The sequence below is a fragment of the Orcinus orca genome, chromosome X (genome assembly GCF_937001465.1).
Source record: "Orcinus orca chromosome X, mOrcOrc1.1, whole genome shotgun sequence".
NCBI lineage: Eukaryota > Metazoa > Chordata > Mammalia > Artiodactyla > Delphinidae > Orcinus > Orcinus orca.
In genome coordinates, this window is record NC_064580.1 from 96896365 (window position 1) to 96921001 (window position 24637).

At 42.5% G+C, this 24637-nt stretch overlaps 1 protein-coding gene across 1 annotated transcript in view; it reads left to right on the forward strand.

Moving 5' to 3' along the window:
- The window catches only part of PAK3 (p21 (RAC1) activated kinase 3), a 284313-nt gene that overhangs the window by 24381 nt on the left and 235295 nt on the right, over window positions 1-24637 (forward strand). The window contains exon 2 of the mRNA XM_049705242.1: window positions 22976-23070. The gene's annotated coding sequence lies outside the window, so the exon portion shown is untranslated. The remainder of the gene's footprint in view (window positions 1-22975; window positions 23071-24637) is intronic.

Here is a 24637-nt window from a genome sequence, read left to right on the forward strand (position 1 = left end):
ATGGAATGTCCTATAAATATCAATTAAGTCCATCTTGTTTAATGTATCATTTAAAGCTTGTGTTTCCTTATTTATTTTCATTTTGCATGATCTGTCCATTGGTGGAAGTGGGGTGTTAAAGTCCCCTACTATGATTGTGTTACTGTCGATTTCCCCTTTTATGGCTGTTAGCATTTGCCTTATGTATTGAGGTGCTCCTATGTTGGGTGCATATGTATTTACAATTGTTATGTCTTCTTCTTGGATTGATCCCTTGGTCATTATGTAGTGTCCTTCTTTGTCTCTTGTAATAGTCTTTGTTTTAAAGTCTATTTGGTCTGATATGAGAATTGCTACTCCAGCTTTCTTTTGGTTTCCATTTGCATTGAATATCTTTTTCCATGCCCTCACTTTCAGTCTGTATGTGTCCCTAGGTCTGAAGTGTGTCTCTTGTAGACAGCATATATACGGGTCTTGTTTTTGTATCCACTCAGCCAGTCTATGTCTTTTGGTTGGAGCATTTAATCCATTTACATTTAAGGTAATTATCAATATGTATGTTCCTATTACCATTTTCTTAATTGTTTTGGGTTTGTTATTGTAGGTCTTTTCCTTCTCTTGTGTTTCCTGCCTAGAGAAGTTCCTTTAGCATTTGTTGTAAAGCTGGTTTGGTCGTGCTGAATTCTCTTAGCTTTTGCTTGTCTGTAAAGGTTTTAATTTCTCTGTCAAATCTGACGGAACTTTGAAATTAAATTTCAAATTTAATTTCTCCGTCATCTCACTGAATGAGATCCTTGCTGGGTAGAGTAATCTTGGTTCCAGGTTTTTCCCCTTCATCACTTTAAATATGTCCTGCCACTCCCTTCTGGCTTGGAGAGTTTCTGCTGAAAGATCAGCTGTTAACCTTATGGGGATTCCCTTGTATGTTTTTTGTTGTTTTTCCCTTAATGCTTTTAATATTTTTTCTTTGTATTTAATTTTTGATAGTTTGATTAATATGTGTCTTGGCATGTTTCTCCTTGGATTTATCTTGTATAGGACTCTCTGTGCTTCCTGGACTTGATTATTTCCTTTCCCATATTACGGAACTTTTCAACTATAATCTCTTCAAATATTTTCTCAGTCCCTTTTAAATAGTCTTTTTAAAAGCTGCAGAAGAGTCCACTGAATCAAAGATTGTTACCTGTTTACTTTGTGAAATAAAATTCTGTTCCCTTTCTCAGAACTGGGAGAACCTTAAGACACCCTGTCCAGCCCCACACTGTGACCTCAGTGGGAACTGATTCCCCATGAGCTTAGGTCTCAGAGCAGGTCATGGACAGTGGCCCTGATTCGCTCTTCCAAACTGGGATTGAGTTCAGGCTGGAGGCTTTTCATCTGCCTTTGGGAAAGGGCAACATGCACATTCTAACTTATAAAAAGGGAATCTTGGCATTGACAAATCTGGTGGTTCCCAGTCCCATGCTGCAAAATAGTCTTAATTTGTCTAGTTCAGGGGACGTTCCTGGGTGAGTCATTTGTGGCCACACCCTGGCTTGACCTGAGCCTCTAGTGTCATTTCTCCCTAAGCCAACCTTCTTGTTAAAACTGCTTGATAGCGAAAGCACGGAACTGGCAATCAGGTTTTAATGCTGATTTTGCCACCCAGTGTGCTGTATGACCTTGGGCAAGTTACTGAACAGTTGTCGTCTGAACAAGGAGGATGTTGGATGAGATGATCTCTAGGCTCCCGTTCAGCTCTGATGCCCTGAGTCTTCAATGCTAGGAGACAATGAGTGTGAAAGATGCTTTGAAAAGATCAAAGTGCTGTATAGATGTGGGGTGTTCGTAATTAAACCGAACCGTAAATTTAAGTTCCCATTAACAGCAGAAGAAATAAAGGGGCCTTCCTGATTAACAGGCAACCGATCAAGTCAGCATCTGAATCATCTGCAGTTGGCAGAATAGTGTTGTTTTTGGGGGAGCAAAATAATAATAAGAGCTATTATTTATTGAGACCTGATCATATGCCAGCAGTATGCTAATGACTTTCATAAACATTTTTGTTATTCATCCTCACAGTGACCCTATCATTATTATCATTGTTGCCCTTTTACAGATGAGGAAACTGAGGCTCAGGGAAGTTAAGTGACTTGGTTGAGGTCACACACCTAGTAATTGATGGAGCTAAGATTGGAACCATGATTTTTCTGATTTGAAACTCAAACACTTTCAAGTATGTGAAAAGTGGAAACTTGTTTTCTAGCTCCATACTTCTCAAACGTTAACGTGCAGCTGAATCACCAGATCTCACTAAAACCAGATTGCTGATTCAGGGTAGAGCCTGAGCTTCTGCATTTCCAACAGGCTCCCAGATGCCGTTGATGTAGCGGGTCCATGGACCACATTGAGTATCGAGGGGCTAGAGGCCTTTCTAGAGGAATCCCGTGATCTCCATTTGCCCCTGGAGCAGGGCCACACAGGCCGGGCCCTGCACAACTCCAGGGGGCACCATTTGCATTATACTCTGTGCAGCGTTCCTCCTGGTGTGTGTACTGGAGTAACCCCTGCCCTGGATCGAGACCCCAATGAATAGTGAGCAGATCAACAGACTCTTCATCCACCTGGGCCAGGTCTGAAGCAAGGAAAAGTGCTCTTTCTCCCACAAATGAAAACTTGATCAGCACACTTGAGAAAAGAATCACAAAGCCGGTCTGTTCACCATGAGGGTGACCCATTTGGTGTTCGAGGCGAGCTGGGGAGGAGGGAGAAAAGGAAGCTGGCTGGCTGGCTGGTTAGCAGGCTTGCTGGTTAGCAGGCTGGCTGGTTAGCAGGCTGGCTGGCTGGTTAGCAGGCTGGCTGGCTGGCTGCCTGGTTAGCAGGTTGGCTGGCTGGCTGGCTGGCTGGTTAGCAGGCTTGCTGGTTAGAAGGCTGGCTGGTTAGCAGGCTGGCTGGCTGGCTGGTTAGCAGGCTGGCTGGTTAGCAGGCTGGCTGGCTGGCTGGCTGGTTAGCAGGCTGGCTGGCGTGGCTGGCTCCATTCTTATGCTAACAAACCTCTGATTCCAGGCTGCAGCTGCTACACGGCTGGGGGTTTGGGCCATTCATAGCAGCTTGCTTTCCGAGTGCCAGACCCCCAGAACAGGTGCGGCCCCACTTGTTATTTTGTGCAACCCTGACCGTCCAGACAGGGAGCTGATTATCGCTGTGAATCGGGGATTACTGCTGATGTACCAGCTTCTCTCGAACAAAGGGGCCAGCGTCGAGACAGCTGTCTCTTCTGGCCAGTGTGAGGCTGACTGCCCAGAAGGCCTTGTGGGCCTCCAGGAGGTGAGATTGAAGTGGAAACGGGACAGAGGAAAATAGAAAATCCAGGTAGCATTTTTTCTGGGACGGGTCAAAGCGTCTGAGAATCAGAGGGCTGGGAGCTTAAGCCCACAGTCCCCAAGCAGGAGATCCAAACCTATTGAGCTACCCCCAAGCACCCCTTCTCTGATTGGGGGTTGCTGCTTTGAGCCCCCCGGCCTGAGATCTGCTGAAGTGGCCAAGGGCGTGGGGAGGCCAGCTGGCTATCATTGTCCCCTTCCTCCTCTGCAGCCTCAGCAACAGGCTTTGGGAACAAGAAGATCAGCTGCTATTCACAGAAAGACAGGAGACCTATAGCACTGTGGTTAAGAAGCCCAGTTCCAGAGTGAGGCAGCTTGGACCCGGCCCTTGACTTCTTACTAGCTGCACGAGCTTAGGCAATCATTTGGTTTCTCCAAGCCCCAAGTTTCATCACCTCTCATAAAAGGGTAACAAGAGTACCCCCGTCCTGGAGCTACTATGAAGATGTATTACCAATAGCAATGTTAGCTAACACTGAGAAGCTCCTGCTATGGACCAGGCACTCTTCAAGCACTTCTCATGCTGTAACTGAGTAACGCATCACCATAACCCTATGAGATAGGTACTCTTATTATCCCCATTTTATAGATGTGGAACCCGAGGATCAAAAAGCTTAACTTGTCCAAGGTCACACAACTAGTAGGCGGCAGAGCTGAGAATGGAACTCAGGCAGCCTGCTCCAGAGGCCACCACTTAAGCCCTATGCTTTCCTTTACCGCACAAACTCACGTAGAGTGATGAGCACGGTGCCCGGTACGTGTAAATCTTCGGTTAATAGGGTGATTATAATTCATTCATCTGATGTAGTCTCAGTGTTTCAATGAACGGCCAAATATGTATCACCTAGAAAAGGAATATATTTTTCTAATATGAAAAATGGGTTTCCACGGCTGGAGTCTCCATAATAGAAAGAATGGTGGTCTTTGTTGGCCCCAGGGCTCCAGCTCCATTCACTGACACAGAAAGAGGGGTGGGACAATTCATCTTGCCACTTGGCGTAGCAGACCAGTTTTGATGCCCAGAGCAGCTTTTCATCTCTACCCACCAAACCTCCTCCTCTTCAGTCTACACCTTCCTTAGGCCCACTGCTCCCCCCTCCCCCAAACCTTTATCCCTATAAATTTGATTCATTTAGTATGTCAAAGAAAGAGAAAGAGAGTAGGAAGGGGGAAGGGAAGGGAGAAGGGAGGGAGAGAAAGAGGGGGAAGGGGAGAGGGCGAGAGGGGGACAGGAGAGAGAGAGAGACTCCCTCTTTAGAAAAATGAGAAGGAAAATATAGGACCAACAGTAACATTCAAATCTAAATGTCTTATAAGAATTTTTATTGACTAGGAAACATGCTCATAATATATGATAAGTGAGAAGAGCAGGCTACAAAATATATTGAGTGTGCCGCCCTTTCGGGGTGTGTGTGTGTCAGTAAAGAAATATAGAAAAAAGACTGGAAGGAAATTCATCAAAATGTTAATAGTAATTATCTGTAGGTAGTGAGGTTGCAGATTATTTTTCTCTTTAATTTTTTTCTATAATGTCACCAGAATTCCAAATGAGTATGAATGACTTTTGTGAATAAAACAACTTCTAAGGAAGAGAAAAAAGTGGGACAGGATATATCTGTATAGTCCGTGTCAGGGATGGATTCTGCCCCCAAGAGTACCCTGTCCTCGAGAGCAATGATTGTGCCCTGTATGTGCTGCTGAAGAGTGCTCCTTGTGTGCAAGGGAATGCTAGACCGCTCAACAGGGACTCAGAGAGCTTTCAGGCATATGCTCAGCTCTCACTTGCAAGAGTATCTAATCTTCCTGCCCAGACAGGTAGGTAGGGAAGGAGAGTCCTGACCTGTGATGTGCCTACTTAGGACACCCTGTATCCCTGACTGTGGTTCAGGAAACCAGCGGTACAGTTAACATCCTAAAGGCTTGCCGTAAGGGGCAAGAACTGGAACAGGGCAGGTGCCAAAGCCAACAGACTGGGGATTAATGAGTGAGGGAGGGGGTGTGTGTCAGAGCTGATAACAGAAAGGGGAGGCCTAGAGGTATCTTTCCTAAACTGGAGGCTTCTCATGCAGGGTTCCTGTTTGGGGCACGGCTGTGTTAGAAATGGATGAAAGTTGCAGGCAGGCAGAGGGTTGGGGACAAAGGCATAACCAGAGGCCACAAGCTCAAATGCCTTTGGGGGCCAGGCCGTAGCCTAAACAACTACCAGGACCTGGGTGATGGCTGGAGAGAGTAATTCCCACATAAAAGAGCAGTGGAAAGCATGGCCAGGGTTTCTATGTCTTAGGACTTTTCAAGAGAAAATAGAAATCTAGATATTTATACAAATATCTCTCCACATTTTTTTTTTCTTTTGGCCGTGCTGCACAATGTGTGGGATCTTAGTTCCCTGACCAGGGATTGAACCCACGCGCCCTGCACTGGAAGTGCAGAGTCAACCACTGGACCACCAGGGGAGTCCCCGCCCCCAGCAACTTTAAAAAAAAATGCCTAGGGAATTTCCTGGCGGTCCAGTGGTTAGAATTTGGTGCTTTCAGTGCCGTGGCCCCAGGTTTGATCCCTGGTTGGGGAACTAAGAGCCCACAAGCCATGTGGCACCGCCAAGTTAAAAAAAAAGAAAAAGAAAAAGAAAAAATCACTATATTGAAAAACAATGCATATGGCACAGGCCATAGTTTTTTAGACTTTTAATTTTTAAATAATTATAGATTCACAGGAAGTTATAAAGATGTTACAGAGGGGTCCTGTGTACCTTTCACCCAGTTTCCCACAAGGGTAACATACACAACCACCGTACAATATTAAGCCAGGAAATAGACTGTGACACAATGTGTGTGTATCGTTCTATGTCAGTTTATCTCTTGTGTGGTTTTATGTATCCAGCACCACAATTAAGATACAAAGTCACTCCATGACAGCAAAGATCTCCCTCCTGCTACCTCTAACTAGTTATACCCACTTTCCTCCTCTAGCCGTTGCTAACCCCTAGCAACTACTAATCTATTCTCCATCTCTGTAGTTTTGTCATTTCGAATATGTTATATAAATGGAATAATACAATATATACCTTTTGAGATTGACTTTTTTACTCAGCATTATGCCCCAGAGACCCATCCAAGTTGTTGCATATATTAATAATTCATTCCTTTTTAATGCAGAGTAGTATTTCATGAAATGGATACATCAGAGTTTGTTTCGTCACTCACCTTTTTGAAGGACATTTTTGCTGTTTCCAGTTTTTGGCTATTATAAGTAAAGCTGGTATGAACAATTGTGTACAGGTTTTTGTGTAGACAGAAGTTTTTATCTCTAGGATAAATACCTAGGAGTGTGGTTGCTAGGTCATAAGGTAAGTGCAGGTTTAGCTTTATAAGAATCTGCCAACATGAATAATAGATGAGTGATCCGGTTTCTCCGTATCCTTGCCAACATTTGATGTTGCCACTAAATTTTTAGTTTTGCCGGTCTCACAGGTGTGTAGTGGTATCTTTTAAATTTGCATTTTCCTAGTGGCTAATGATGTTGAACAACTTTTCATGTGCTTATTTGCTATCAAAATATCCTCCTCAGTTAAATGTCTTGTGCCCATTTTCTAATTGAATTTTGTGTTTTTTACTGTTGAGTATTGAGAGTTCTTTATATATTCTCGATACTGGGCTTTTGTCAGATACATGGTTTGAAAATATTTTCTCTCAGTATTTGACTTGTCTTTTCACTCTTTTAACAAAGTCTCTCACGGAGCAGTGTTTTAATTTTTATGAGGTCCAATTTATTGATTTTCTTTTACGGATTGTGCTTCTGGTGTCATGCCTAAGAACTCCTCACCAAGCCCTGGGTCCCTAAGATTTTCTCCTATGTTTTCTTTCAGAAGTCTTCTATAAACTGTGTATAGTTGTAAAACTATACAGTCTATGACCTATTTTGAGTCAATTTTTGTATAAGATGTGAGGTTTAGGTCAAGGTTCATTTCCTTTTTTGGCCTATGGATGTCAAATTACTCCATTATCATTTGTTGACAAGGCTATCTTTCTTCCATTGAATTGTTTTTGCATCTTTGTCAAAAATCAGCTGGGCATATTTGTGTGGGTCTATTTCTGGGTTTTCTATTCTGTTCCATTGATCTCTGTGTCTATCCTTCTGCCAATAACGATGCTCTCTTTGATTACTGAAGTTACATAGTAAGCCTTAATATTGGGTAAAGCAATTACTCTCACTTTATTCTTCTTTTTCAAAATTGTTTACCTATTCTAAGTCATTTGTCTTTTCAAATATGTTGTAGAATATACTATTGCCTAAATCCACCAAAATCTTGATGGGATTTTGATAAGAATTGCATTAAACGTGTATATCAATTTTGAGAGAATTGACACTTTCACTGTATGGAGTTTCCCAGTCTATGAACACAGTACATGTATCCATTTATTTAGATCTTGGATTTCTTTCATCATTGTTTTTTTTAGTTTTCAGCTTACGAGTCCATACAAGTACAGGTTTTGTTAGATTTAAATCTAAGTACTTAATTTTTTTTGAGTGATTGTAAATGGCATTGTATTTTTATTTTATTTATTTTATTTTATTTATTTATTTTTCTTTGCGGTACGCGGGCCTCTCACCGTCGCGGCCTCTGCCGTTGCGGAGCACAGGCTCCGGACGCGCAGGGTCAGCGGCCATGGCTCACCGGCCCAGCCGCTCCGCGGCATGTGGGATCTTCCCGGACCAGGGCACGAACCCGCGTCCCCTGCATCGGCAGGCGGACTCTCAACCACTGCGCCACCAGGGAAGCCCGGTATTGTATTTTTAATTTCAGCTTTCACATGTTCATTATTAGCATATAGAAACACAGTTGATTTTTGTATGATGATATTGTATACTGCGACCTTACTAAACTCCATTATTAGACGAAGGAGCATTTTTTATAGATTCTTTTATGTTTTCTATGTAGATAATCATGGCATTTGCAAATGGAGACAGTTTTCTTTCTTCCTTTGTGATCTGTGAGCATTTTATTTCCTTTCTTGCCTTATTGCACTGGGAAGTACTATGTTGAATCCCAGTGACGAGAATAGAAATCCTTGCCTTGTTCCCAATCTTAAGGCAAAAGCATTCAGTCTTTCATCATCATGTATGATGTTAGCTGTGGCTGTATATTTTTATCAGCTTTACTGAGATATAATCCACATGCCATACAATTCACCCATTTAAAGTTTACAATTCAATGGCTTTTTATACATTCACGGAACTTTGCATCTATTGCCACAATCAATTTTAGAACATTTTCTTTATCCCCCAAAGAAATCATATACCCCCTAGCTATCACCACCCAATCCCTCATCTCTTCCAGCCAAGGCAACCACCAGTCTACATTCTATCTCTATAGATTTGCCTATTTTGCACATTTCATATAAATGGAATCGTACAGTATGTGGTCTTTGAGACTGGCTTCTGTCACTTAGCATAATTTCTTCAAGGTTCATCCATGTCATAGCATGTATCAGTACTTCATTTATTTTTATTGCTAAATAATATGCCATTGTTGCACATAGCACATTTTGTTTATTCATTCATCAGTTGATGGACATTTGTGTTGTTTCCACTTCTTGACTGTCATGGTTGTCTTTTTATTACTAACAGTTCTTTATATAGTCTAGATAGAAGTCTCTTATGAGATACATGATTTGCAAATATTTTCTCCCATTCTGTGGATTGCCTTTTCACTATCTTGATGGTGTCCTTTAAAGTACAAATTTTTTAATTTTAATGATTTCCATTTTATATATTTTTTCTTTTGTTCCTGAGCTTTTAGTGTTATATCTAAGAAACCATTGCCTGATCCAAAGTTGCTAAGATCTATCTATCTATCTATCTATCTATCTATGTTTTTTCTAAGAGTTTTATAGTTTTAGCTCTTACATTTACATCTTTGATCCATTTGAGTTAATTTTTTATATGGCATGAAGTAGGAGTTCAACTTCATTCTTTTGCATGTGGATATACAGTTGTCCCAGTACCATTTGTTGAGAAGACTTCTTTCCCCATTGAAATTTCATGGCATGCATGTCGAAAATCAATTGGTCATAAATGTGAGGGTTTATTTTTCGACTCTCAACTCTATTCCATTGTTCTATAAGTATATGTATATGTATATATGTGTGTGTGTATATATATGTATATCTTCCAATCCATGAACTTGGGATGTCTTTCCATTTATTTAGGGTTAGATCCCATTTATTTAGGTCTTCTTTAATTTCTTTCAACCATGTTTTGTATGGTACAGATTATAAGTTTTGTACTTATTTTGTTAAATTCAGTCCTAAGTATTTTATTATTTTTGGTGCTATTGTAAATGGAACTGATTTATTAATTTTATTTTTGGTTTACCTATTGCTCCTGTGTGGAAATGAAATATATATTTTGTATATTGATTTTGTATCTTGCAACCTTGCTGAACTTACTAGTTTTAATTGGTTTTTAGTGGATTCTTTAGGATTTTCTAGATATAGATCATGTCATCTGTGATTATCGTTTTATTTCTTCCTTTCCATTCAGAAGGCCTTTTATTTCATTTTCTTGCCTAATTGTCCTGACTAGAACCGCCAGTACAATGTTGAGTGGAAATGGCATGGGCAGACATCCTTGATATGTTCATAATCTTAGGGGGAAAGCTTTTACTCTTTCACCATTAGCTGTGGGTTTTTCATAGATGCTCTTTACTAGGTTGAGGAAGTTCCTTTCTGTTCATAGTTTGTTGAGTGTTTTATGATGAAAGGGTGTTAAATTTTGTCAAGTGCATTTTTCTGTATCTATTAAGATAAACATGTGGTTCTTGTCCTTTATTCTATTGAAGTGTAATTCAACTGAATTACATTAATTGGTTTTTGGATGGTAAGCCTACTCTGCACTCCTGGAAAAACTCCCAGTTGGTCACGGTATATAATCCTTTTAGATATTGCTTGGTTCAATTTGCTGGCTGTGGGGGTCTCCCTTGTTTATTTTTTGTTTTTGTAGATGTTCTTTATCAAGTCAAGGAAGCTCCCCTCTATTCCTAGTTTTCTGAGAGTTTTTTTTTTAAATCATGAATGGGTGTTGGATTTTGTCAAATGCTCTCCTGCATCAGTTGACATGGTCATAGCGTTTTTCTTGTGTAGCCTGTTGACACTTTGGATTTTCAACGTAGCCTGTTGCATTTTCATTTTTGTTCTGTTCTGTAGGTTAGAAGTCCTGGTAGACTTGACAGTGTTTGCCGTTCAACATGTAAGCTGGACTGGGCTCTTATCTAGAGGTTCTGTGGATGAATCTCCTTCCAGGCTCATTCAGGTTTTGGGCAGCATTCAGTTCCTTGGGGATATATGTTTGAAGTCCCCATTTCCTTGCTGGTTGTCAGCCAGGTGTCCTTTCTGCTCCTAGAGGCTACCCACATTCCTTCTTACATGGCCCCCTCCATCTTCAAAGCCAGTGACCTGGCAACCTGTCACGTCAAATCCTTCTCGTGCTTCAAATCTCTCTGACTTCCTCTTCTGCTTACTCACCAGAGAAAACTCTGCTATTAAAAGGTTTATGTGATTAGATTAGGCCCATTCAGGTAATCTCCATTCTACCATATAATATAATATAATCATTGGAATTATTTCTCGTCATTAGGCCCATTCAGGTAATCTCCATTCTACCATATAATGTAATATAATCGTTGGAATTATTTCTTGTCAAATTGATAGCTCCACCCACATTCAGGGGAGGGGATTTTACAAGAGCAAGGGTCATTGGGGATCATATTTAGAACTTTGTCTACCACAGAAATTAAGTTTAAAAAGTGAACTAATTTAAAGAAAAATGTTGGGTAAATGATATGGCCATGTGAGGAGTGCATGGAAACAGCTTGGGACCTAGATGAATAAGTAGTTCATTTTAAGTTTCCTTCCATATTCTATGATTCCATAGTTGGGAAGTTATGGAATTCTGCTTTTCTGTCTACTGTGAGATAAAATGTATAAAATATCAGAGTCCAGTGTATTCTTCACAAATGTCATGGTCATGAAAGACCAAGGAACTGTTTCCGGCTAATGGGTACTAGAGAGACATGATAACTAAATTCAAGGATTGATCCATCTTTGAGTCCTATATCAGATTAAAAAAAATTGTTTTTGGTCTAAAGGATGTTACTGGGATAATTGATGAAATTTGAAAGAAGTTTTTTGATTAGATGATAGTATTATATAAATATTAATTTCCTTATTTTAATCATTATACTGTGGCTATATAAGAGAATGACCTCGTTTTCTTTTTTTAGGAAATATACAGTGAATTATTTACAGATAAAGGGGCATGATGTCTGCAACTTACCCTCAAATGGTTCAGAAGAAAATAATAGTGTATGTGAATATAAATATGTACAAAAAAGAGAGAAAAGGACGAAGCAAATGTAGGAAAACGTTAACATTTGAGGAATCTGAGTGAAGAGTATATGGAAATTCTTTATACTACACTTTTACACTTTATATTAATGGAACTTCAGATGAGAATCACAACCCTGGCTGACACCTTTTCAGCCCAGAGATACCCTGAGCAGGACTGGACCCATGCATGGGAACTGTGAGATTATAACTTTGTGTGTGTGTGTGTGTGTGTGTGTTTATTGAGTTGAAAGGTGTGTAAGAAGCATTTGAAATGGAAGAAAGTGTAGACTCAAGAGACATGATGGAGGGGAAATCACCAAAGTTTGGTGCCTGACCAGATGTGGTCAGAGAGAAGAGTTGGGGATGGTCCTTAAGTTAGGAGCCTAGGAATTGGGATAAACTGACAGAAAGAGGCAAATCTAGGTGAAGAGCTGGTTGGGAGAAAAAATGAGTTTTAGACGTCTTAAGTTTGAGTGACTAGGGGACATGTGTGGAAAGAAACCATCCAGTAGAAAGGAGTTGGTTAAGATTGACGCTGAGGGAATTCCCTGGCGGTCCAGTAGTTGAGATTCCATGGTTTCACTGCAGGGGGTGCGAGTTCCATCCCTGGTCAGGGAACTAAGATCCCGCATGCCGTTAGGTGTGGCCAAAAATCAAAACAAAACAAAAACAAACAAAGAAACAAAAAGATTGACGGTGAATAGAGAGGTCAAGGCTAGAGCCAGAGATGTGGGAGTCATCACAATGGTTTTGGATACATCTGTTGTGAAGGGAAGACAGGCTGAAAATAGAGGGATGTTTCTGGGTCCAGCACAGCACACTCAACGGGCTATGAGTACTTGCTCTGACATCAGACATGTGTGGGTTTAAAATCCTGGCTTTGCTCACTTCTAGCTGTGGGCCCTCAAACAAGTTCCTTCATGTCTCTGAGCCTCATTTTTTTTTTCCAGCTATGAAATGGTGATACTCACCATACATGCCGTCCTTTGAGGGTTACATGAGCTGACCTATATAGAGCTCTTAGCCTAGTGCTTGGCACATGGTTGGAGCTGGAGAAATAGGAGCTGCAGGGAATTCCCCGGCAGTCCAGTGGTTAAGACTCTGCGCTTCCACTGCAGGAGGCACGGGTCCAATCCCTGGTCGGGGATCTAAGATCCCACATGCTGCACAGCGCAACAATTGTTATCGATCGATATTTCCTTTCTCGTGCTTGTCCACATTAAGTAGGCTTCTCCTAAAAGGCCCATGCAGTTCAGGTCGCTACGGTTTGCTGGCTGAAATGAGGCAAAGCTACCACAGCATGGCGTCTTCTGCTTATGGGAGACAGGTCCACAACTGTCACTGAAAAAGGTGGACTCCTTTCCTCTTCTGGCAAATTAAGAGCAAGGTGCAAGGGGCTCTAGGAAGTAAGAGTCAGAGCGGCTGGAACAAGGGCAGGCCCCAAAGGCTTACTTGGATCACCATGTGTGATTCATTCTTCAGAAGCCTTCCCTAGGCCATCCCGGGAAAGGGATGTTTGGAGGGAAGGGGTAGCATGATCTAGGGTGAAGGATGGGCACAGTGTACAAGGGGGCAATTTAACGAACGGTATTCTGGTGCCTAGATGGCCTGATACGTGTCTAGGGAGGAAGTGGGTTCTAAGGGAATGTGCGTGGCCCAGGAATGAGGAGATCTGGCTTCATCTGCTGGCATTAATTCTCTCTATGGAAGATGCAGCTCTGGGCAGTACACTTGCAGCTTAATTCCCCCTCCCCTCTGCCGTAGCACTAATCGATCTGTAGTCTTCTTCTACTAGATGTTAATGCAATCAAAGAGATTGCAATGACCTTAAGATTTCCTGATTAATGCCTCCCCCCACGCCCCCAGTCAGCATTACTTTCTTGAATTTCTCAGTGCTTGGCTCATTTCTCAGCTCACTTGACTCTGCTCCATCTTCCAAGTACCTTTTTCCTGTCCTGGGGAGAGGGTTTGGGTGAAGCGGTGGAGCTCTGGGTGGCTTCTCGGCAGCGGCAGATGGAGAATCCCTGTCCTTGAATGAAGGTGTACTCCCCAAAGCGGAAGGTTTTTGGGTTTTGACAAAGAGCAATCTCAGAAAAAGGGACATTGGGAAATGGTAAGTGTGAGTGTGTGTGTGTGCGTGTGTGTGTGTGTGTGTGTGTGCGCGTGCACGCGCACATGCGTGCATGCACGAGAGAGGGAGAGAGAGAGATATACTGATTGAGAGGGACCAGGAGCCTGTCAATAAATGAGGAATCTTGAGAAACTGGTAGGAACAAACTGAAATCATTATTTCATCTCAGGCCAAAGGAGGCACAAAAAGAAACATGCTGAGCCATAGATAAGGAGCAGGGATTACCAGTTTCAGTGGGAAGGAGCTTAAGGTACAGAAACTGATAGATCAGCTTCTTAGGTGGGCAGCCGGAGTCAATGCAAACTGCCCAAAGCAGGACTTGTGATTTTTCTCCTACGATGTTCCTCTTCTTGTCAGTCCCATATAGTAAATGGCACTACAGTTACTCAGTTGCTTAAGTCAGACTCCTAGTCATTATCCTGAATTCCTCTCGTTGCCTCTTCCATCGAGTACTAGCCATCAGCTAATCTGCTGACCTGCCTTCAAAATACATCCTGAATTTGCCCACCTCTCACTACCTCCTCAGCTCTTACCTAGTGTGGGCCACCATCATCTCTCTCCTGGTCCACTCCTGCAGCCCCCCAACTGGTCTACTTGCTTCAACTCAATGCAGAGTGCTTTCGTGCATGGATGTTCAGGTTGTGTACTGCACAAGGGCACCATAGCTCTGGATGTGCCATTTTTATCGTAGACGCTTACTAACTTACATAAGAGGGTACAGATGGGTGCAGACATTCTGGGCTTCTTGGCTTTAAGTCTGAGAGCAGAGGAAGAGAGCCTGTTCCTACATAAACCTATACCAGTACACATGGTCTTGTACAGACTCCGGAGAGCACACATGCGTGCACGCACGTGCGCACGCACACGCACACACACATTTGGTGGCACAAGTGGGCTCTGTCCTGCCCAAGCCCTGGGTGTCCCCTGAGTTCACTTCTCTCACTCAACACCCATTGCTCTCACATTCTAAAGCCCCATCCCTCCCACCCACAGTTGCCTCATCTTGCGGAGGGGAGGCAGTGGAACAGTGGGGTGCAAAGTGCTGTTGATGGTACATTTTTCTAGGGACAAGAAATGCATAAGTAAGAAGAATGTGGGTGCACACAGCCAAGGCTGCTGCCTGCCGGGACTCTGGTAAACTCCCTTGGGCAGAACTTATAGTGGTTTAGGTTGTAGCCTAATTTTTGTGCTTTTAACTTGAAGAAGGGGTGTCTTTTTTGTAATCCACACAAAGACACTGTATCAGAGAGTGGAAGCCCTGCCCCCCAATGATCTCAAAGCCGTACAGCCGTCAGCAAGAACTGAAACAAACATTTGAGTACATTGATCCTTTGCTTAAAACCTTCCATTTAGGGCTTCCCTGGTGGCAGAGTAGTTAAGAATCCGCCTGCCACTACAGGGGACACGGGTTCAAGCCCTGGTCCGGGAAGATCCCACATGCCGCGGAGCAACTAAGCCCGTGCGCCACAACTACTGAGCCTGTGCTCTAGAGCCTGCAAGCCACAACTACTGAGCCCACGTGCCACAACTACTGAAGCCCGCGCGCCTAGAGCCCGTGCTCCGCAACAAGAGAAGCCACCGCAATGAGAAGCCTGCGCACCGCAACTAGAGAAAACCCACGCATAGCAACGAAGACCCAACGCAGCCAAAAATAAATAAAATAAAATAAATAAATTTTTAAAAACCCTGCCATTTATTTCCCAATGTTCTTAGGATGAAGACAAAACTCCTTGCCTGGCCTGTAAGGCTCTAATGATCTGGCCCCTGCCTTCGTCTGCAGCCTCATCTCATACCACCCTCTCCCGTGCCCCAGGCATCCTGGCTTTAGGACCCCGGATCATGCAAGCTCATCCCTGTACCATGCCCCCCCTGCCCCCTTCTAGAGTGCTAACCCTATGAAGCAAGGACTTTATCTTATTCAGTATTATGTCATCACCTAGTACAGAGCTTGTAATAGGTGATCAATAAATATTTGCTGAGTGAATAAATAACAGGACAGGAACAGGAAAATGGGCCAACTTCGACCCACCCGAATGGCTCTAAGATGAACCTCAACTCAGCCCCATCACTAGTGTACTTTCAGATCCTCTGGTGAAATGAGATGGCCGGAAAATGCAAGCTGTTTAAGCATCAGAAAGCTGAAAGACCGGTTTGGCCAGAAGGAATAATAATAGTCAGCATAACCGGCAGTTATTGAGGCATTAGCACGTGGTGGGGCATTGCTTTAGGCACTTTACTCATTTACTCTCAGCAGTAACCTTCTGAGGTATTATTAGTATTATTCCCATTCGGTGATGAGCAGACCCAGGAGATTCAGTCACTTGATTCAAATGCAGGCAGTTTGAATGGAGTTTCTCTGCTGTACTGTGGAAGGGTGAGAATCCTCTAATTTCCTCTGGTTTCTTTCTTGAAATGCCCTGGGAGTGTTTCCCCGGTGCAGTCTCATCGTCTTGAACCCAGCCCCGGGAAGCAGGTGGGAGAGGGTCACGTGCCGTGTTGGCAAAGCAGCAGCAAGTGCAGATCTAGTTAGTGTCCCCGTGGGCAAGGAGCCACTTCGGTGATTGACAATATAAATTAAAAAGCTGAGATCTTTTCTCCTTTCTTGATATTGAAATCTATAAAACCATCAAATCCTAAGCCAGCCTCACCCAACTAAAAGGGAGTTGCAGTCACAAAGCAAATTTAACACCTCTTCCAATTTTTCTGACATCAAGTGGAGCGCTTCCACTGAGGTGATAATGGCGTTAGTTTGAAGCTCTCCACGGCTGAAACCTCAGCTATTACAGGGCTAGACTGCACCCGGAACCTTCACATGAGAAGAGAAATTGACACGTGGGGAAGAGGCAACTGACATGGTAGGCTTTGCAGCCTGACCACGTATAAAGAGAATAAAAAAAAATAAAGCAAGGGACAGAAAAAGCGGAGTGATTCTCATCATTAAGGATGTTAGCCTGCTCATGGGCATAACAGAAATGTTTCTTTTTTCTTTATCCCACGTTTTTGGACCCTCTTTAACAAAAGACAACTGTTTAAAACACAATTTGACATCAGTTTGCCCCTCCCTGCTCATAGCCTGTATCGCAAATCTGTGGGCTATACGGGAGGGGGTTCCCCACATATTTTATCAGAATACTAGAACTAGAGAAAGGACCTAACAAGCCATTTGGTTCAACTCATTGACTTTATAGATGGGGAGACCGAGGCCGAGAAGGATGGCTTGCTTTTATTTTCACTAAGCATGTGTGGCGGGGCGGGGGGTAGATGATCTTTGGAAGCTGTTAAGGGGAGAGACAGAACAAACTGCATTGTGAAGGGGAAGGGGTGAAGAAAAATGTTAGTGTTTGATAAATAGCTAGTCATTTGTCACATAAATATATACACATTGCAAACAACACCCCTCTCTGTGGCAGAAACAGAGGGGATGTTCTATACAGAGGGAGGACCTCAGCCAAGGAAGCTAAATGGGGGTCATTCATCCCTCCAACCTCTTTCTGCCATCACAAAGATTGGTCCAATCCACCACCTAGGTGTTCCGTGGGCTCACAGCATTTTGCTCGGCAGAGACTTCCAAACACTGCTTTGCTAGTGGCTGGTGGCATTTAACCTCTGTGGGAGGGATGGTGCCTTTGCCTTTCATCATGGAATCCATTATTTTTCCTTTTTCTTTGAAGCACAGTGCAGAGCTTTTTTTTTTTTTTTTTTCCAAATTGCACAGCAAAAATAGAAATGCAGCCAGCCCTAAGTACAGCCCTGTGGAGGAGGTTCAGGGCAACCGTCCCTCAGGCAGTGTGTATACAGAGTGTGCTCATTTCAGAAGTTGATGGTAAATCCTGTAGGGAGGGAGGCAGAAAGTACCAGCTCTTCTTCCTCTTCTGCCTTAAAGGGAGACAGACTTGAAACGAAGTGGAGCTGGGAACTCTGGAGAAAGCCAGCCCAGGTGCAGTCGTAGACCCTACCTGGGGAAGTCAGAGTGGACAGCTTAGCTCTGAACTTGCTGTGAGACCTTGGGTAAGTCCCTTCCCGTCTTTGGGTCTCTTTTTTTTTAACTGCCTCTTCTGCCTCACAGGATATCTGAAAGGCTTAACTGTGGAGAAAATAAACACACATATGTTTTGGAAACAGTAAAAACTCAGTATAAGTGCAACCTATTTTTGTTGTTGTTTTATGTCTGCTCCTTGCCTCTGATGGTTGGACCATCTTGGTATAGAACACCTAGGACAGATCCAAGGTTTCTGGAACTACAGAGGGGAGAGGGTGGGAGGGGTCAGTAAGAGTGGGAACAGATCCCACATGAATCAGAGCCCCACCACTTTCTTAACCTCTCTATCTGTGTCTTTCAAAGGCTCTCTGAGCCTCAGTATTCTCATCTATAAAGTGGGGTTGTTGGGAGGATTTAAGTGAGTCAATGAATGGAAAGCTCTTATGCCAGCAGCACTGGCATGAAGTAGGTGTTTGATAATAATGACTGTTACTGATGTTATTTGCTTCTGTGTCCTGAGGAGAAATGTGATTCCTTAATGCCAGTGCATGGCTAGTCCTTGGTTAAAAATATAGATTCCTGGGCCTCACCCTGGAGAAATTCTGCTTCTGTAGGTTTGGAATGGAGCACGAGAGTATGTATTTAACAAAAACTCCATTGGTCTAGAGTAGTATTTTTCAAGCTGCCAATTATTACCCACTCAGAAAATCAATTTAGTGGGTAGTGACCAGGATTTAAAAATAAGGAATGGACTAGGAAATAACAGTGTGCACTGCACACAGTAAGGGTAAGGATTGCTTCAGGACATGTTTGTTGTATACATATATATACACACACACACATATATAATATATATTTCCGTAATGTGTGCTATATGAATGACAAATGTATTTCTTACTTTAGATCATGGTCCAAAATGTTGGAAATACACTAGAGGATACTATCTTCCATTTGGAGACACTAGTATCCAGAGAAATTATCTGTCAAGTCCCAGCCCAGACAAGAAATGGCCAACCAGAGAATGGAGCAGGACCCATTTCTCCTCTCCCTGTCTCTCCCATGCTATGCTTGGGTTGACAGAGTTGGTTGCTCTCTAATTAGAATGAGTTCTAATACTGTGTAATGGCCCTGGCCTGAGATGTAAGGGCGAGGTAGGGGTATTGCTATACGTATCAGGCTAATTGCATTGACCCCCATTAGACAGAAAATGCATCTGAGTGAATTGGGGTGTTTAGTTGCTATTGGTTAGTGAACGCTTTGTAAACACAGTTTGTTCTGCTCCTTCTTTCAGACTTTGATACTTGACCATTTGAAACTCTTTTGTTACTTTTGTGAAATCAAATAATAGACTTAAAACTCTGTTTCAATTCACAGGGACCAACATCAGTGTCTTTTTACTCCCCACTTGGTATGTTGAGGGTATTGGTACCCCCTAAACCTTTCTCCCATGTGCCCCACCTAAAGGGAGCAGCTACTCCTGGACTCCAGGCCAGTATGGTCCTGGGAATAGCTTACCTCGGCAGTGAGGCTTTCTCAGATCACCTTCTGTAAACCGTAGGCCTTGCAGGATCCCCCTACCCCTACTACTTCAGAACTCCCTGTCTCCTTTATATTTTCTCTGTGGTACTTATCAAAACATAACATACTATATTGTAAGTAATAAACAGATGAAAAAATAACCCCATGCGTCCAGATCTTTTTTTCTTGAAAGATTGGAAATTGAATTTTATGTGAGGTCTTCCACTTTTTAAATGTTGCTAGATCGTCTGATTTTTCTAGAGAGCTTGGACATCTGAATATTTATGTAAAATCTTCTGATTTTTGTGTTGCTTCTGCTGAGGGTTGAGCCACTCTGGCCTGTGTAGAGGACAACGTTCCGTTCAGTCCCGAGTGCCCTTCTCGCGGGGGGTGTCACATAGTCTGATAAATACTAGGCACTTCTCACTCCACAGTGTGTGAATTTACCTGCCTTCCCAACCTCAACAGTCGACATTGCCTCTTGGCACTCTTTATTGCTTTTGCTCCAGTGATAGAATGAAGACAAGGCCTTTATAGGAATGTTATTAGCGTTGCGCCCAGCCAGCGGTACCTTCCAGTAGAATCGGTGTGGTCTAGGGTAAAGGATCTGGGGCTTCAAGTCCAGAGGGCTGGGCTGAATTCTCAGATGTGTGACCTGAGACAACTTACTTAACCTCCCTGGCCTTCAATTTACTTACCTGTAAAAATGAGAAAAATAAGATCTTGACTCTCTGGGCTGCTATGAGGCAAAAGTGAGATAATATGTATGAAAGCTATTTGAAAAGAGAACATTTTACAACTGTGAGGGTATAGTATCATTTTGAAATCAGCGAAATATTTATTGAGCACCTACTATGGGCCAGCTAATAGACCAAGGAACTCAAGGCCTAGCTGCCTCCATGCGCTCTAGTCTAACTCAGAAAAAGGGACATATGCGAGTGGAAAGAGAGTCAGCACTGCAAAGCCAGAGATGACCAGGCTGAATGAAATGTACAGACTGCATTTGAGCTGCATTTGGAAAAAGAAATCGGTAGGATTGTGTTGGCAGAGGGAAGAAGAAAGACATTCTAGGAAGGGACAACAGCACAGGTAAGGGCTGACATTATGTGTGTTGGAGGCCTAATCATCTCCACGGAGTGGAGGGGTCAAGTAGTGACCAGCAGATGATCGCTTCTCCACTTGGCTGGAACGCAGAAGAGAAAATCCAGCAAAGCGTGCTTCTTATGAAATCAAAGCAGAGTCCAAATGGGGCAGTGGGCGTGTTTGATTACATTACAGGAGGGCCTAGTGCTGTACAGTAGGTCATAATAATACTTCCCACCTCATGGCGCCGTTCTGAGCATTGAAGGAGGTGATGTGTTTGAAACATTTAGCGCAGGGCCTGATATATGATTAGTACTAAAGAAATGTTAGTTGTCATTATCATCATCATGTTTCATCTTATATTGATGTCAGGGGTTAATAACATGGGCTTTGAAGTCTGCCTGATATTAGTTGTGTTACCTTGGGCAAGGCATATCACCTCCCTGTTTCTCAGTTTCCTGGTCTTTAAAATGTGAATAATACTAGTGCCAACTGAAACAATAATAATAATAATAATACTAGTGCCAACTGAAAGGGACTATTATGAGGATTAAATGAATTAATCCAAGTAAAGTGCTTATCGCAATGCCTGGTACATGGAAAGCACTCAATAGATGTTAGCTATTACAATGACTATGGCCAGGTAATCATTCATGTAACATGGCTGCATAACAAAAAATTGGGGAAATTGAGAAGCAGAAACAAAATCACCCTAAATCTTACTACTAAGATACAACTGCTTGCTATTATTTTGAGATCTGGTTCTTAAATCTGAAATGTCTTTTGTTGAGAAAATCAAGACTGCAGAAAATGGCACGGATTTGGGGATGCAGTGGTCATTTCATTAAATATTTAGTGAGCACCTACTATATGCTACTGATATTCCAGGGGCTGAGATTCAGCCAGAAACAGGACATGCATGATCCCTGCTTTTAGGGTACTTATAGCCCAATAGAGGGGGATAGGAAAACAAAATAAAAGTATAAAATAAGCAGTGGGTTTTGCCCACATAGGCCTTGGACAACAATAAGCAAGAGGAGGCAGCCCCAGTAGTTCCTGCCCAGCTGTCCTTACCACTCTGTAGACCGCAGGGAGAGGGCTCATTGGTCCAGAGGAGGACATGGAGAATAGGAGAAAGATGTAATCTCTTAGAGCTGAAAGGGACCAGGTTAATGTGATTCTGCCACTGGGCATCTGTTCATCCAGCCTTGGCTTAAAATAACACTGTCTCACCAGCCTGCTCAGCCTCCTGCAGGACCCTTTCAAGATCAGAAAGCCTTTTTGACAGGTTTACTGAAAATCTGCCTCCTTGCTACCACTGGGTGGCAGTAGTCCTAATTCTGTCACCCGAGCAACCCAGAATAAATGCATACGTTCCATAGGAAAACATTTTTGAGATTTGAAAGCAGGTGGGAAGCCTCTATATCCCTGGATGCCTCTCCTTTGTAGGCCCCATATCTCTGGTCCCTTCTAGAGCCACTCCTGTTATGGGATGGTTTCCAGCCCCTGTGTCAATTTCGAGACCCTCCTCTGGAGGTGTTCCACTTTCTCAGTGGTCCTCTTAAAGTGTGCTGCACAGGATGGAACAGGAGACTCCAGGAGAAAACAGCAGAGATTGCAGTGTGACAATTATATTCTGGAATCGAAAAACCTTACTTTTTTTTAACATCTTTATTGGAGTATAATTGCTTTACAATGGTGTGTTAGTTTCTGCTGTATCACAAAGTGAATCAGCTATACATATACATATATCCCCCATCTCCTCCCTTTTGCGTCTCCCTCCCACCCTCCCTATCCCAGCCCTCTAGGTGGTAACAAGGCACGGAGCTGATCTCCCTGTGCTATGCGGCTGCTTCCCACTAGCTATCTATTTTACATTTGGTAGTGTATATATGTCCATGCCACTCTCTCACTTCGTCCCAGCTTCCCCTTCCCCTTCCCCGTGTCCTCAAGTCCATTCTCTACATCTGCGTCTTTATTCCTGTCCTGCCCCTAGGTTCTTCAGAACGATTTTTTTTTAGATTCCATATATATGTGTTAGCATACGGTATTTGTTTTTCTCTTTCTGACTTACTTCACTCTGTATGACAGACTCTAGGTCCATCCACCTCACTACAAATAACTCAATTACGTTCCTTTTTATGGCTGAGTAATATTCCATTGTATATATGTGCCACATCTTCTTTATCAATTCATCTGTCGATGGACACTTAGGTTGCTTCCATGACCTGGCTATTGTAAATAGAGCTGCAATGAACATTGTGGTACATGACTCTTTTTGAATTATTAGAAACCTTACTTTAATTAATTCAACCTAAATTTGTGCTCTGTTTTTAGCAGCTGAATAATTCAGCTATGTTAAACTGTTGGCTCAACTCGAACCTCTAGATCTTTTTTGAATTGTTTGTTTTTATGTGACCTGATGCTGAGCTATGCTTCCCTTATTTTGGTCTTACAAAATAGACTTAAGTTTTTGAGGATTTTTTTCTTTATCTTATAAATTTCACTTTATTATTATTATTTTTTTAAATTTTAGCCCAGTACTCCAGCCCATCTGAGCTCATTTTGAATCTCAATTTTGTTCTTCAACATATTTGATATCCCTGCCGGCTTTGGGTCATCTCCAGACTTGTAAGTACATTTTCTGTGTCATCTAAGTAATTAGTACAAGTGGAAAAGCCTGTGGCCTTTCTCTGGTGACTTTTCTGCTGGTTGCCACCTACGCTTTGTGTAAAATTCTTTGATCAATTGCTAATCCATTTCACTTGTGCTATATAACCTGGTTAATATGTTGCTGCCTTATCTCAGCTCATTCATGAGAAAGTTACAGGAGACAATTTCAGTTGCACTGCTGAACCCAAGATATGTTGTAGTTACAAAAGACAGGATGGATGAAGGATGATCTAAGATGGCTCGTTTTGTTTTGTAAAATGGAAACTACTGTACTTTTTTTTCCAATTACAAAAGTAATATAATTGTAAAGGTCAACAGCATGCAAAAGTATATAAATTAGAAAGTGAAAGTCCCTCTGTAATTATTTGTGCTGACAACCTACCAGATAACTGTGGTTAATGGTTTTGTGCATTCATAAACACAGATCTATGATTCAAATCAAATCATGCTAGAGAGAATGTTGTGTGACCTGCTGTTTTCACTTACAGTCTTTTGGAAACATCTTTCCTTGTCAGAATATATAGTTTTACTTCATCCTTTTTAACACCATAGTGTTCTTTTCTGGGGATGTTTCCTAACTTAACTCATCAGTCCCGTATGGAAGGATATTTAGATCATCGGCACACTTTTGCTGTTGTAAGCAGTGTTGCGTGGTGAACTTCCCTTGCGCTTAATAAATGTTAGCTGCTATTATCATCATGGGTGACCATATTACCTATTCCATAGAGTTAGGAAGATTAAATGAGAACATATGTAAAACATCCAACACAGTGCTCCGCATAAACTGAGTGTTAAATAAATGACAGCAATAATTGATTGTATTTATATCCCCCTTTGGATGCCTACCTCATTATAACTTGTGTGACTTCTATTTGTGTTCATGTCTTGATCGCCTCCTCTAATTTATAAGCTCTCTTGAGAGCAGAGTTCTCTCTCTCATTCTCTCTCTTTTTTTCTCCCCACCCCCCTGCCGCCGCCACCAACTAGAAAGCATAAAAGACCCATTGCTGGGGATTAGTGGAGCTCTCTAAAATTTAGATGAATAAATGTTGCCATAATATTTTAAATCTCTTTATCACTGTATCGTGTTCTTGTTAGAAAGCATCTTTCCCATTAACTAATCAACGGGGCCTTGTCTGTTGGGCAGGGCATGGCATACATATTCCAACAACTGAGCCACTGGTCACAGAATTAACAATCTATGGAATCGTAGCTTTGGGAAGGTTTCCAGAAAACAGTGGCCTTGAGTGTGTGTTTATCTGAGCAGAATACATTTACATGTCGCTCTCAGGCTTCTGCTGTCTAAATGGAAAGGGACATCAAGTGCCAACTTAGTTTAGGCCACCATGAAGTCTCTCTTAGACTACCACAGTGGCCTCCTAAGTTGTTTCCCTACTTTCACTCATGCCCTCCACACTGCAGCAAGAGCAATATTTAGACAATAGTAAATCAGATCACATCATTCCCCTCCTCAAAACCCTTCATTGGCTCTCATCTCACGTAGTACAAAATCCAGTTTGCTTCC